This window comes from Crinia signifera, chromosome 12 (assembly GCF_055691185.1).
Source record: "Crinia signifera chromosome 12, ASM5569118v1, whole genome shotgun sequence".
Lineage (NCBI taxonomy): Eukaryota > Metazoa > Chordata > Amphibia > Anura > Myobatrachidae > Crinia > Crinia signifera.
The window spans coordinates 77,564,122-77,578,157 of record NC_139228.1 but is presented as its reverse complement, the minus strand read 5'-3'; positions in this window follow the sequence as shown (position 1 = coordinate 77,578,157).

The window sequence follows — 14,036 nt, the reverse complement described above, 5'->3', positions numbered from 1 at the left end:
TATTCATATATTCACTGCACCCGATCGTTACGATCGAGTATAGTGAATATATGGTCCCCTGCTGGCACCCCTGGGGGGCAGCCTGTGCTGCCTGGCACCTGGGGAGCCCACCTCCCCCCCACAAAGTTCTGGGGCAGGCAGAGAGACTTCCATCTCTCTGCGTGCCACCGTCCTCAGGCTCCCTGCGGCAATCGCCGCAGGAGCTCATATTCGCCAGTCAGGGGCAGCGAGCCCCTGACACGTTGAATACCGGAGCCCGCCGGCTCCGGAACGTGGCGAATGTGCAGCGAATCCTAAAAAGGATTCGCTGCACCTCGCAGGTATTCTCATTGAATACCGCCCCATGGACAATATGCATTATATTTGATAATATTTCCCCGTGGGTGTAACCAGGTATTCAGTGACATCAATACTGACACCAGGTGCACCACTCCTCATTGGAGACTTGGGTACACTCTTACCAACTTTCTTCTTTTTCAGGTGGGATTCTTGTTGACCTCTATTACTCTCATTTACCATTTGATACCATAGGTAGATGGTGAACAGTAGAAGGGGGGTACAGCGATGCCCACCTCTTTCCTAAAACATTCTAATATTTGTTGCTCTATCCCCAATTCCTCTGCAATGCCATTTGGCAACAGAGGGGTGGAGGCTATATGTGATAAAAAGCAGAAGCACATCTGAGCAACTGTTCAAAAGACCCAGGTGCACTCTCATCTAACCGCTAGAATTACTGCCATACATCACTGGCACGCCTGAATTCCATTCCGAACTGAGAAGCTAAGCAGTAATAGGCCGGGTCAGTACCTGTGTGGGAGACCAACAGGAAATACCCGGTGCTGTAAGATACCAGACAGTAGAAACAACTCAGTCTGGTCAACGGAGCACCCTATACTGTCCCTCACAGTCTCTTATTGGCGATTGTACATATACATTATATATACAGTATATATATATTTCTTTGGACTACACCGCATTATAATCCAGACAGGGGTTGCAGTGTCAGGTGTTTTTTTCCTGACAATACACATATTGTGAGTCTATTCTTGTTATTTCGCACTTGAATTTAATATAGTGACCAGTACGTTATTACGTCATTGTATATTTTTTCTCTTGTACGTACTGATATTTTAGCTAAGATATCCAATAAAAGTTAAATTTTAATAATAACCCACTTTTCATTTGATAAGCGTGCCCCAAAAACCCTTTTTGGTTCTTCTTTGTCGTCACTCTTGTGACCCAACCCCTTTCATATTGCATGCTGAACTTTATATGGGAGCACCACCAACCAGACACTGTGAACCATTCTGAATATACAGTAAATACATTGGTATAACAATTTTAGAGTACTTATTGAATTATTACCTAATTTTCTTCGGCCAGTGCCAACCCCCACCCATATTGTATAGATATAATTGTGTTCGTTTGGGGGGGTGTATAATTATGTGCGCTGGGGGGTGGCATATAATTATGTGCACTGGGGGGGGTGTATAATTGTGTGCTGGGAGGGGGCAATGGGGCAGATGTATTAAGCCTGGAGAAGAGATACTGTAAACTGGAGATAAACTGGAGATAAAGTGAAAAGAGATAAAGCACCAGCCAATGAACTGTGTTTGAAACTGAAAGTTGGGAATTGATTGGCTGGTGCGTTATCTTCTTTTACTTTATCTCCACTTTATCTCCAGTTTATCTCTTCTCCAGGCTTAATACATCTGCCCCATTGTGTATAATTATGTGCACTGGTGGGAGGGTGTACTGTATGTATAATTTTATGTGTTGGGGGATGGCGTATAATTATGTGCACTAGGAGGGGAGATGGGGTATAATGATATGCACTGGGACGTGAGGTTAAGGTGTATAATTATGTGCCCTGGGAGGGCAGGTGGTGGATATGGCATAATAATGTGTGCTGGCAAGGATATTTATGTGCGCTGGAATGGGGGTGGCATATTAATGTGCGCTGGGTGGGGGAGTGGCATATTAATGTGTGCTGGGGAGTGGTGCAGGGAGGCAATGGTCGTGTGTGCAGAATGCAGGATAGCGGCTATAGTGTAGTAGAGGGGGTTCATTATAGCTGCAATAGAGGGTTGTGTGTGTGGAGATAAGGGTGCAGGATAGCAGCCCCTCGCGGGTAGGATGAGAGTGACCATATCTGTATTTGTAGGAGTACACAAAATTTATAGTCTGCAGGAGGGCGCCAGACACCCTACAACCACCCTGGTGGTGGCATCACTCACAGTAAGTGTCGCAGCCTGTCCCCCTGACATTGATGAATAGTATTAATATACATACTGTATATTATACAGCAGCAAGACTGTGTACTGTATACAGCATATTGATACTATTTTTGTAATATATTGATACTATTTTTGTAATATATGTATATATATTGGTAGATGTTGTAATTAATATGTTTTTGATAGAAGAATATAAATAGATAGATAGATAGATAGACAGATAGATAGATAGATCTATATATCTTTCTAGATATAATACACATATTTATAGTGTGCCTTCTAGGAACTAGGGCGGGCAGATCGTGCTGCATGGAAGCAGCATAAGGGGGGTGGACCGGGCCCGACGACATCACTGTTTTGGGTGGTCCCGGGCTGCCAAAGTCACAAAAGGGGCATGCCTGGGCCGCGTCATGATGAAAAGGGGTGGGCGTGGCAGCCGCCGTCAAGAAAATGGGCAGACCCGGCCGCCAGCAACACTAAAGGGGGTGGGCCCGGCCACCCCGAAGGCTCTACACTGCCGGGGAAGCACCGGGCATCGCTATCTACAATGGCACCTGGCTTCTCCGGTTACACCAGAGGGGTCGGAGGCGGGCTGTTTTAGTGGGGCGCTGCCAGAGGGGAAGGGCACACTTTGCCCTAAAACAACCTAGCGGGAACACTATATTTATATTCTATGTGTGTATATAGAGATAGATATGTGGGGTGCCCGGTTCTCATCTCTGCCACCGCTGGACCCCTGGTAGGTTTTCACAGCAAATAGTGCTTCACTGTCCCTGCGTCCCCGTTGCACTGTCCCATCCCCACCATCACTGTCCCTGCGTGCTCACTGTCACTGTCCCGTCCCCACCATCACTGTCCCTCTTGCTTTTGATTAGAAAATATCCTGCTCCATCACTAGACCGCGCCTCTCAACAGACCCCGCCCCTCATCAGACCCCGCCCCCATTAGGGCTGCTTCCAGATTTTTCCCGGGCTGGTTTTCCAACCCAATCCGACCCCTGGCAGGACATTCTGAACATACACAACAGGAAAGATTGCTACAAGATTGTTTATTACAGCGCCAACAATTTCCAGTTCCTAATGTGTTTTTGCCCATCTATTCTGTACCAAGGATCTATGTTTCGTTTGCTCCAAGCTTAGCCATAGATTGGGGCATAGGGTTATATCTGACAGCTCACTGATAAGCAGACAGCAATAAGGTCTTAACTGTCATTTCTCAAACACAGAGCAAGATGTTTTAAAGAAAAAATACATTTTCCATATGTACTAAGCCCTGAAGGCCCCCGTCCGCCACTGTCCGCCCCCAGCCCTCCCTCCCAGCTCCGAACATTGTAAATCACCAGGCCCCTTGCATTTGGGATGTGCACGTGCTTAGACCCTGATCACTAGGACAGGGGCCACATTTGTTTCTCTACATGTGATCCAGAAACAGCCCCTGAGTGTGTCCAATTGGACATAAGTTATTATACTTTGTGTATGTTTCAGTACTGACAGTTCTGCTGTGTGCATTATACTCAGTGTGACTGTGACCCAGTAATTATACATCCTCACACCTGACACCCTTAGTTATTAGGGAGTGTCTGTAATTTAGAAGAATTATATATATCCTGACTAGAGGCTAAGAGATGCTACATAAGCGGAGTTGCACTTTCCTATTGTTTGTTATACTTTGTACAGCAGCCTGGTGAGGGAATCTCCTAGCACCAAACAATGGAGGAAATTTACTAAGAAATATGAATACGGCCGATGCCGGGTACAGATTCATACGTCCGGCATCGGCCGTATTTTACCATTCATACATTTACTAATCTGCCCTATTATGGATTCATATTTCCACCATGGCTTTGGCGGCCGTATTTTTGTCCGTTCGTTTTCGTATACAAATATAAATGCTGCTATCCTCGTTCACAAGGAGACCGCGCAGCCCCAACAATGACATTTAACCCCTTAGAGAGCTGCAATAAAGTTTCCCTTTACTGGATTTCAAGAATAAAGTTACCCTTTATCTTTGCCTCTCAAGAAGTTCTCACCCCATTGCTCGCACGGCTGTGAATGGCAGCTGGATTTCTGGAGGTCCAAACATCTCGGATGTAGCCGTGCTCAAATCCTATTGTCTCTTGTAATCCCAGACAGACTCTATGATAATTAGATAAAGGATCTGAAATGGTCCTACAGTATAATCACTCCAGGACTCCAGGATTTTCTTTAGGGTAAAGATAGTTCTTAATTCATTTATTTACAGTGTCTTATATAGCGCAGGGGATTCCATTACAGTCACTTATATAGCGCAGGGGATTCCATTACAGTCACTTATATAGCGCAGCAGATTCCGTTAAAGCGTCTTATATAGCGCAGCAGATTCCGTTACAGTGTCTTATATAGCGCAGCAGATTCCATTACAGTCACTTATATAGCGCAGCAGATTCCGTTACAGTGTCTTATATAGCGCAGCAGATTCCGTTACAGCGTCTTATATAGCGCAGCAGATTCCGTTACAGTGTCTTATATAGCGCAGCAGATTCCGTTACAGTGTCTTATATAGCGCAGCAGATTCCATTACAGTCACTGATATAGCGCAGCAGATTCAGTTACAGTGTCTTATATAGCGCAGCAGATTCCGTTACAGTGTCTTATATTGTGCAGCAGATCCCGTTACAGTGTCTTATATAGCGCAGCAGATTCCATTACAGTCACTAATATAGCGCAGCAGATCCCGTTACAGCGTCTTATATAGCGCAGCAGATTCCGTTACAGTGTCTTATATAGCGCAGCAGATCCCGTTACAGCGTCTTATATAGCGCAGCTGATTCCGTTACAGCGTCTTATATAGCGCAGCAGATTCCATTACAGCGTCTTATATAGCGCAGCAGATTCCGTTACAGCGTCTTATATAGCGCAACAGATTCAGTTACAGTGTCCTATATAGCGCAGCAGATTCAGTTACAGTGTCCTATATAGCGCAGCAGATTCAGTTACAGTGTCTTATATAGCGCAGCAGATTCCGTTACAGTGTCTTATATAGCGCAGAAGATTCCGTTACAGTGTCTTATATAGTGCAGCAGATCCCGTTACAGTGTCTTATATAGCGCAGCAGATTCCATTACAGTGTCTTATATAGCGCAGCAGATTCCATTACAGTGTCCTATATAGCGCAGCAGATTCAGTTACAGTGTCTTATATAGCGCAGCAGATTCCGTTACAGTGTCTTATATAGCGCAGAAGATTCCGTTACAGCGTCTTAAATAGCGCAGCAGATTCCGTTACAGTGTCTTATATAGCGCAGCAGATTCCGTTACAGCGTCTTATATAGTGCAGCAGATTCCGCTACAGTGTCTTATATGGTGCAGCAGATTCCGTTACAGTGTCTTATATAGCGCAGCAGATTCCGTTACAGCATCTTATATAGTGCAGCAGATTCTGTTACAGTGTCTTATGTAGCGCAGCATATTCTATTACAGTGTCTTATATAGAGCAGCAGATTCCGTTACAGTGTCTTATATAGCGCAGCAGATTCCTTTATAGGTTCTTATATAGCTCAGCAGATTCCGTTACAGTGTCTTATATAGCGCAGCAGATTCCTTTATAGGTTCTTATATAGCGCAGCAGATTCCTTTATAGGTTCTTATATAGCGCAGCAGATTCCGCTACAGTGTCTTATATAGCGCAGCAGATTCCGTTACAGTGTCTTATATAGCGCAGCAGATTCCGTTACAGTGTCTTATATAGCGCAGAAGATTCCGTTACAGCGTCTTAAATAGCGCAGCAGATTCCGTTACAGTGTCTTATATAGCGCAGCAGATTCCGTTACAGCGTCTTATATAGTGCAGCAGATTCCGCTACAGTGTCTTATATGGTGCAGCAGATTCTGTTACAGTGTCTTATATAGCGCAGCAGATTCCGTTACAGCATCTTATATAGTGCAGCAGATTCTGTTACAGTGTCTTATGTAGCGCAGCATATTCTATTACAGTGTCTTATATAGAGCAGCAGATTCCGTTACAGTGTCTTATATAGCGCAGCAGATTCCTTTATAGGTTCTTATATAGCGCAGCAGATTCCGTTACAGTGTCTTATATAGTGCAGCAGATTCCGTTACAGCGTCTTATATAGTGCAGCAGATTCCGTTACAGCGTCTTATATAGCGCAGCAGATTCCGTTACAGTTTCTTATATAGCGCAGCAGATTCCATTACAGCGTCTTATATAGTGCAGCAGATTCTGTTACAGTTTCTTATATAGCGCAGCAGATTCCTTTATAGGTTCTTATATAGCGCAGCAGATTCCTATGCACTTTACAATTGTAGACAGTGATAAAACAAACTGGGTAACAACAGACAGACATAGAGATTGGAATCCCTTCTGCAGGCTTACAATCTATAAGGATAAAGGAGGGAAACACAAGGACAGGCACCAGTAATAACATAGCAATCAATGCAACCCGATGAGAGTCCTGTAATAGTGAATGGGAGCTGGTGATCCCTGCAGAAGAGACATACAGATCTTGCGCAGAGTGGAGTGGTCGATTTGGGAGATTTTTTTAGAAACAAAGCAGAAGTATTTTATATTGAATACAGTAAAATACAGGCAACCAATGGAGGGACTGGCAGAGCGGATCAGCATACGATAAGCATCTTGCTAGGAAGATCAGCCTAATAGCAGCATTTAAAATAGATTGCAGTGGCGCGAGTCTGTTCTTGGGAAGACCAGTTAGAGGACTATTGCAATCGTCAATGTGGAATATAATGAGTGCATAGATTTAGTAGTGGCTTATGTAAGATATGGTCCTATTTTTGATATTTATTTATGTTACTTGTTTCCTAGCACGGCGCCCATCGGGTCCCATCGCATACCTTAACTTAAGGTATGCGATGGGACCCGACGGAACCGATTTCGGGCTTTTTTTTAAGTTTATTGACAAATGTAAAATCGGGTCCATTGCATGCCATTATAATGGCATGCGATGCGACCGACGCGACCAACCCGATTTTACATTGTAAGCATTGTATGTAATGTTAAATTCCTATATAAAATCGGGGCCATTGTATTATAATGTCAGACAATGCAATGGACCCGATTTTACTTAGGAACCAATGTTAAATGGCCCCCCATACCCAATTTTTGATTGTTTACCCACCCTGATGGGTAATTTCTATGTCAAATGCCCCGAGCGCAGCGAGCCCGCGAGAGGCGGCGATACGCGTCCTCCGACCTTTTCATACCCCCACTATCAACGTCGTCATGGAGTTGACTCCCGAAGTGCGGCGAGCGCAGCGAGCCCTGCGAGGGGACGCGTAATACGTCTGAAGTAATGCCCTCTCCACGCTTCGGGCTCGCCACGCTATATAAAATCAACTCCACGCTGATGTGGGTAGTGGGGGTATGAAAAGGTTGGAGAACGCGTACCGCCGCCCCTCTCGGGCTCGCTGCGCTCGCCACGCTTCGGGTTCACGTTGATCGTGGCGTGGCGTTAACAATGGGGGGGCATACAATGAAAAATGGGGTCTGGGGGGCATTTAACATTGGGGCCAATGTAAAATCGGGTCTCAGGGACCATTTAACATTGGTTCCAATGTAAAAAATCGGGTTGGTCGGGTCAATCGCATTGCATGGAGTAGTCTGGGGTTGCTCCAAGGTAGGTAGCTCTTAGTTCAGATATATCATTATCATGTGGCTCCTTGCTGGTTAATTGTAGACCCAATTTAGGGTAATGGTGGTGTGGGTTGCGGTGCCCCTGGTCTGGTTGGGCTGCGTGGCTTTAGTGCGGCATCCCCTTACATTCTATTAACACTTTTCCCTTACTAACACTATCTTTCTCTTATTTTAATTGCATTCCATTTTTTATTTTATCTATCTCTCTTTATATATAGCTTCGGCTTCCTATCACTAATTATTAACACTATAGTATCTCACTGGCATGCCGCACTGGGCTTCCTAGCTTATGATAGTTTTTGGGGTGCCACACCCTGCACCTAGATATAGGGCTAGGGACCCCCAATAGACAGAGAAGCCTTGACGCGGCTTGGGGGCATGTCATACACCTGCGCAGGTATATGTAACCAATATCTCTGAATTCTATTATCATGTAGTGTTCAAGATTGGTTACTAATACTATTCAGTGTGCTAGGGGAACCAATGTCTTGTTACTAATTTACCCCTCCCTTGCATGCACCTGAATAGTATTACTGAACTAATTTGAGCATCTTCCACTATCTATCAGTAATAGCATAGCAGTCCCACCAAGTTACAAGTCCAGAAGGGGCACTATATAATACATAAGTGCCTCAGAGGGTTATGTGTGTGGTATATAAATATGATAGGCTTGCCTGAAGAGGTGAGTTTTCAGGGAACGCTTGAAAGTTTGGAGGCTAGTGGAGAGTCTTATTGTGTGTGGAAGGGCATTTCATAGGATGGGAGCAGCCCGATGAAAGTCCTGTAATAGTGAATGGGAGCTAGTGATCTGTGCGGAAGAGAGACGCAAATCTTGTGCAGAGCGGAGTGGTCCAGATGGGAGATATTTTGTGATAAGTAAAGAGATATAAGCTGGTGCAGTATGGTTAATAGCTTTATATGCAAGTAGAAGTGTTTTATATTGAATACGGTAAGATACAGTCAACCAATGAAGGGACTGGCAGAGCGGATCAGCAGACAATGAGTGTCTTGCAAGGAAGATCAGCCTAACAGCAGCATTTAAAATGGATTGCAGTGGTGAGAGTCTGTTCTTGGGAAGACCAGTTAGGAGACTATTGCAATATTCAATGCGGAATATAATGAGTGCATGGATAAGAGATTTGGTTGTGTCTTGTGTGAGATAGGGTTGTATTTTGGATGTTTTTTAGATGCATTTAACACGATTTGGAGACAGATTGAATGTGGGGAAGAAAGCACAGTTCAGAGTCGAGAATGACCCCTAAGCAACGAGCTTGTGGGGTAAGGTGGATTGTCAACAGCGATGGAGATGTCAGGATGGTAACTGTTCTTAGTTGGCGGGAATATAAGTAATTCCTTTTTGGAAATATTACGTTTGAGTTGGCGAGAAGACATCCAAGATGAGATGGCAGAGAGACATTAAGAGACTCGACCCAAAACCACTGGTGACAACTCTGGGGTTGATAGATTTGAGTATCATCTGCATATAAGTGATACTGAAATCCGAAAGAGCTGATTTGTTTGCCAAGAGAGGAAGTATAGATTGAGAAAAGCAGAGAACCTAAGACTGAGCCTTGCAGAACTCCGACTGACAGAGGTAGTGAAGAGGAAGTAGAGTCAGAGAAGCAAACACTGAAAGAGCGTTCAGATAGGTAAGATGTGAACCAGGAAAGGGCTGTATCCTTAAGACCTAGGGAGGAAAGTGTTAGTAAGAGAAGAGTGTGATCCACAGTGTCAAAGCAGAAAGATCTAGAAGAATAAGTAGTGAATAATGGCCTTTAGACTCAGCAGTTACCAGATCATTCACCACTTTAGTCAGTGCTGTCTCAGTGAAGTGTTGAGAGCGAAAGCCTGACTGAAGCGGGTCTAATAGGGTGTGAAAGTTAAGAAAGTTTGTGAGGCGAGAGTAGACAAGTCTCTCCAGTATCTTGGAGAGGGATGGAAGCTGAGAGATAGGACGATAGTTAGAGAGAGAGTTAAGGTCAGAATTGTGTTTTTTTTCAGAATGGGAGTAATCACTGCATGTTTGAGCAGAGAAGGAAAAGTACCAATACCAAGAGAGAGATTGCAGATTTTAGTTAAGGTTGGGATAAACACAGGAGATAGAGTTTTAATGACTTGTGCAGGTATAGGATCAAGAGGAGAGGTAGTGGAGTATTACTCTAATAAGTATTCTAGCTTGGAGACAATCTGGTGGTCAGTTTGAAGAAGCGCATATAGCGAAACACGTGTCATTATAGCGCTAGATAGCAGACTGTTAGAATGTAGATGCAGGAAATGTATTGTCCGGATGTCTAATATTTAAATCACATTTTTCACCTATCATATTCACTTACAGTATGCACAATATATATTAAATATACACATTCAAAGATATACCATCCATCCTCGTGTATACCAGTAAACATCCATATACACAGATAAGAAAGGTAATTATACAGAACACGGGGCCCCACACTCAACATGTATAAAGGTATAATATAGGGCAGTAAAACACAAGAGGATACATATCTGCGTAACCACTTAAAGGAAACCGATATTATGCTCATAGACTGTACATATATAAAAGTACACCTGCAGTCAGAGAAAACACAAAAGTTTATTTACATGATGATATTATTTAGCATATTCGGCAATACACATTCCAGGGCTATTCAACAAGCAGACATACTTCTGGGTCCAGACTACAAAGACCCAGGATTGGCCGCAGCCGCACATGTGACCCAACACGTGATCCGATGCTTGGACCACATGATCGACAGGGTGACATCACAGTTGGTGTGCAGCCGCAAGACACATAATACAGAGTGGCAATGTACACCGTACCAATACCCATATGATTGGAACAATTACCCCATGTGATCGGAGCAGATCCAGCCATTGGCTGGACACTCAAATAAGTATTATAGCTTAGAGACAATCTAGTGGTCAGCTTGAAGAAGCGCATATAGCGAAACACGTGTCCTGTCATTGTAGCGTTAGATAGCAGACTGTTAGAATGTAGGTGCAGGAAATGTATTGTCCATATGTCTATTATTTAAACCAGGATACTTATCTTCGCTTAGCAGGCTCATACATCAAATTAATTCACCTCCTGACAGAGGGCAATATCAGTAAGAACCATCTGAATACGGTTACTAATTACCTGTAAAATCCAGGTTCAAATCAGTTTTGACACTGCTATAAAAAATATAACCAGCAGGTTTCACCGGTAATCCAGGGTTCATTCACCGCATATACTCTAATAGTTACTTTCTCTTTCAGTCGATCTGGGCATACAGCCAAATTGAGAAATACTGTAGTTACTATTGAGTCAAATTTATTGTTTCCAATTTAGCCACAAGAGTTCTATGTGGAGATTATTTTCCTTGTTACACAATAAACAGCCAATTCAGGCAACAAATAAAATTGTAACTTGGAAATTCTTAATCAATCACAAATAAAATTGAGTTTATTCAATATTGGTCTTAGTACCCTGGTGGGAATTTTCTTTCCCAGTACAACAAGCACCACTTCTTTCAGCTACTTCTACCTACATTTTAAATCTAAATCACACAATTTCTTCCCTTTTGTTCACTACGTGTGTGTATGTCAATGTAATTCTAACCCCTCATTTCCCTACTTTTTTGTGGGTGTCTCCATATCCAAGTCATGTTTAATAAAGATAGAAGGAGCTCCCACAACTTTTAAAAAATAATCAAACTCGCTAAGGTTTGGTGGCATGAGAAGAGATGAGAGATTGAAAGTATGGTTGTTTGGCAGTGTCCAAAGCATTGCAGTAAGAGGTAGTCTTATACAGTATATGAGGAAATCACTCAGATTACGAGATTTACACCATTGGAGTTCTACTTTACGTGACTGATTTATAGTTGTCTTGTTATTTTTGAGTGCCACGGCTGGCATCTAAGCCTGCGTGGGGTGTAGTTGGTGGCTCACACTTGAAGAAGTAATAAGTAAACATTATAAAACATAAATTGAATATGTTCTATTAAAATATGCATAACTGTGAAACATTATAAAAAAATACACATGAAAGTGTGGGAAAATTTACAAATGTGATATTTAGGACTTTTGGTTGGTCACCTGCGCACTGAATCTCAATTTGTTTGGTTAGCAGCCGCACTTACAGATGACTGTCTCTGGTTCATACAATTTTTGGGTGGTTTGTGCTGCGGTCTACCTTTAATTGATTTGCATAATGATGTGGAAGCTACACAGTACAAATCTCATGCACTTTCTAATTTATTTAAAAATCCTTAATAGTAATTAACATTAATTGCGTGTATATACAGAACAAAACATTTAAAATGAAAACTAAATTATAAATGACAAAACCTGAAGATAGGAATAAAAATGTGTAGCAATAATGTCCTGTTGATATTGGTACTGATATACCAGTGCCGGTTTAACGGCTGAGTGAAAGTTCCTTAGTTCTCAGTCAATAGCTGAAGCGGCGTCCCGATTTTATAGTGACCAAACACCAAATTTGAGACAGAAACTGGATCAACATCTGAGACATGGCAGCAAAAAGGGCATTATCAACCAACAGGAACTAAAGTTCATTCAGTGATACCCGTGTTCTACTATCTACCCAAAATACACAAAAACCCAATAAACGCACCAGGACGACCCATCATATCGGTGATAAATTCACTGTCTTCAAATCTCTCTCAATACCTGGACACTCTCTTACAACCTTATGTACAAAATCAGAAATCTTACACACGAGACACATCCTTGGACATCTACAAGACATTGATTGGGAAGAAGACCTATGGTTAGTAACATCAGATGTAACCTCATTGGAGAGAACACCCCTGTAACACAGGTTCATTGACCAGACGTACTTTGGAAACAGCTACAGTGAACTGCATGGCAGCGGCAAGCAGTGTGTGCACACACTGTACAATGACCAGAGGGAGATCGCCAAGCAGGAAGTCCTGACAAGAGGTGAGTACAGAGAAGGGGAAGTGGTAAAGTGAACTACAGGACCTGTAAGGTGGTGAACAGTCACCGTGACGGGTAATTACAAAGCAGTGATCTCAGTAACCGCCGATAGACAAGGAGCAGCGTCTGGCTAGTCTCTGCCTGCACGGTTGGCTGTGTGATACACGCAGCTCTCCGTAGCAGACAGACGGTGCACGCAGCCCCAAGAGTCCAGGACCCAAAAGTGCACTAAGTAACTACAAGTACCTAATCGGGAAAACTGAAAAGTAAAGAGGTACCTGAAGTTTTGTTCCCAAAGTAAGACACTATAAAATGTGATATTTAAATCCAAAAAATTGTGGGAAGTCTAGTGCTGCAATCCCAATATCCAAAGAATATATTATAGAACAGTGGTATTAATAACCCAAATCCCATGATAACTGAGTAGTCAGTCATTCACTTTGCATTTACACTATGGCCCTTATTCTGATCGGTGTGGCCGGATCCGAATATGCGGCCAGGACCGTGCGTTCGAAACCCCGCCTTCCATACGGATCGCCAACTCCCGAAGCTGGCCGAACGGACCGCACGTGTATTTTTCATGGAATACGCCTCCTCCATCTCAGGGAACCTCCCACATAATTCGAGACCACACGAACATTTTCCCGTGCAAAAGCAGGGATCTGGGCGGGCAGCTGACATCCGGCAATGTCATATGTCCGCCCCCTACACGTGCGTCACGGCCGCATTACCATACGTACGCGCATTACCATGGGAACGCGCATGAAACGCGGGGCGTATGCATATGGTAATGAGCCCAAATAGCCCTTCACGCCCCTCTCCACCCCCTGTTCGGAGTGTTCACATTTCATGCAGGATTTGGCCGTACGCCCCGCTCGCACATGCGCAGAGACGCCTCTGCACATGCGCAGACACAAAAGATCGGCGGTACGAATGCACGCGGATATTACCGCACCAACCAGAATAAGAGCCTATGTGCTTCCATTGGAACTCGCTTTCTTATGTTACCACAAAAGTTGCTTACTGGCCCAGATCTCTCCTCCACCAGTTACCCCAGAAGGCTGAACCCCAGACAGCTCACTGAGACTCCTCCTTCAGTGAGCGTGGCTCTGCCTCCACACAACCCCCCTACAGCTTACCCAACGGCCTGTAACATTTCCCCTTTACATACCTCCCAACAGTCCTGAAAACCGCGGGAATGTCCCGGT